Source organism: Lagenorhynchus albirostris, chromosome 9 (assembly GCF_949774975.1).
Source record: "Lagenorhynchus albirostris chromosome 9, mLagAlb1.1, whole genome shotgun sequence".
In the NCBI taxonomy this organism is placed as follows: domain Eukaryota; kingdom Metazoa; phylum Chordata; class Mammalia; order Artiodactyla; family Delphinidae; genus Lagenorhynchus; species Lagenorhynchus albirostris.
Genome location: NC_083103.1, coordinates 23,624,718 through 23,627,096, shown reverse-complemented (window position 1 = coordinate 23,627,096; position 2,379 = coordinate 23,624,718).

Here is a 2,379-nt window from a genome sequence, read left to right as displayed (position 1 = left end):
GATGAGGACATTAAAGCCCAGAGAAGTGAAGTAATTTGCTCAAGGTCAGTTGCACAGCAAATAAGCAGCCGAGCCAGGATGTGAACCCAGACAGCCTGGCTCCAGAGCCCATGCTACTGTCTAGGGTATGAACTGAACCGCATGAGATCAGTACCAGAGGGGTTCGTAGAAAATGCTACATAACTAATCATGCACAGGAAGGATGAAACAGGCAGGGAATTCTTCACAAAGGAGACGATATTTGGATCGCTTTGTATGAAACAGGAATTTGCCCATCAGATAAACTTGGAGTACGGGATTGAGAAATGTTTTCCAAGTAGAAAGAAGAGCCTATTCATCATCTATATGTATTTAAAAAAAAACCCAAACAGATCTGAAGACTTGTTTTGGGAAATGCAAATAGCTTATTTGGCTGGAACTTTATGTGCTTGGAGAGGGTTTACAGAGATGGAGTTTTAAAAAGAAGCAAGGGAAACACAGACGTGGTTATTCTGAGGAGCTTGGCTTTTGTTCAGTTCCGCCTTTGGTCAGTTAAATGTTGATGGCCTCTCCCCGCTTCCACCCATTCAAAACCATGAAAGAAAAGCTTGGTAAATTCGATATGCAGAAGAAATGTTTTTAATATGCTTGGAAAAAAAAGACACGGAGTCAAAAGTCAAACAATAAACTAGGATAAAATATTTGCACTGCACAGAACGATTTTTCTAACATACTAAGTGTGTTTACAAATCAGCAGGAGAACTACGTGTGGTGATGGATGTTAACTAGATTTATTGTGGTGATTATTCCACAATATATACAAATATCGAGTCATTATCTTGTACACCTGAAACTGATATAATGTTATGTGTCAGTTATACCCCGATGGAAAAAAAAAATAAGGAAAAAAAAAAAAAACGACCAACACATCGAGACAAAGACCCGAACAGACGGTTTAAAGAAAAGGTATCTAAACATTTGTAAAGGTGCTCTGCCTACTTACAATAAGAAAAAATCAAATGAAATCAAGAGTAAGATATAATTGTCATTGTTGGTTTGGCAAAATCAAAAAGTTTGGCAAACACTGGCCCTGCCAGGGTTAGGGGAAGCAGCCCCTCTCATGCACTGCTGGTAGGAGGGTTAGCTGGCACAGCTTCTGTGAGGATAATTAGGCAATATGTACCCAAATTACACAAGTGCGGTGTGTTTTTTTTAAGTGCCTTTTTGTTTTGTTTTGTTTTGTTTGCGGTAGGCGGGCTTCTCACTGTTGTGGCCTCTCCCGCTGCGGAGCACAGGCTCCGGACGCGCAGGCTCAGCGGCCATGGCTCACGGGCCCAGCCGCTCCGCGGCACGTGGGATCTTCCCGGACCGGGGCACGAACCTGCGTCCCCCACATCGGCAGGCGGACTTTCAACCACTGCGCCACCAGGGAAGCCCCTAAGTGCGTATTTTTTAACCTAACAAGTCCACTCTGAGAAATTTATTCTGCAGGTATATTCACACATGGATATGATGTTGTACATACAAGGACACATATATTACAACATTTTTTGTAATGGCAAAAGGTTGGGAGAAAAAACCTAAGTGTCCTTCACTAAGGAACTGGTTAAGTCCATTATGACGCATCCATACCATAGAATTCTTTGATGTCTTTAAAAAGAGCAAGTCTGTCCTGTATGTATTGATGTGGCAGAATCTTTAACATATAGTGAAAAAAGCAAGGTACAGAGCAGTGGGTTAGATTTATTACCATTTGTATGTGCATGTGTGTTGAAGGAAATATATGTGCACGTAGGCTTGAGTGTGCATTAAACACTTCTAGAGGAATCAAAAAAAATTTATAACACCAGTTGCCTCTAGGGAAGGAAAATAGGTAGCTGGGGAGAGAGGAATTATAAAGATCTACTTTTTTTTGTACAATTGTGGTGTCTGGCATTTTTTTGCAGTGTGTTTCTTTTTTTTTTTTAATTTTTACTGAAATATAGTTGCTTTACAATGTTGGGTTAGTTTCTACTGTACAGCAAAGTGAATCGGCTATACGTATACATATATCATCTCATTTTTGGATTTCCTTCTCATTTAGGTCACCACAGAGCAATGAGTAGAGTTGCCTGTGCTATACAGTAGATTCTCATTAGTTATCTATTTTATACATAGTATCAATAGTGTATATATGTCAGTCCCAATCTCCCAAATCCTCCCACCCCCCTTCCCCCTCGATATCCATATGTTTGTTCTCTATATCTGTGTTTCTTATTTTTAGGGGTTTTTTTTTTTGCATATCTTATCTTCTTTTTAATAGTGAAGTTTTAAAATTTTGGTTGAACGACTCCCACCCTTCACCATTACATTGTTTTGCATTTGCTAGGACGATCAATTGAGATATATGTTTCATAGTTT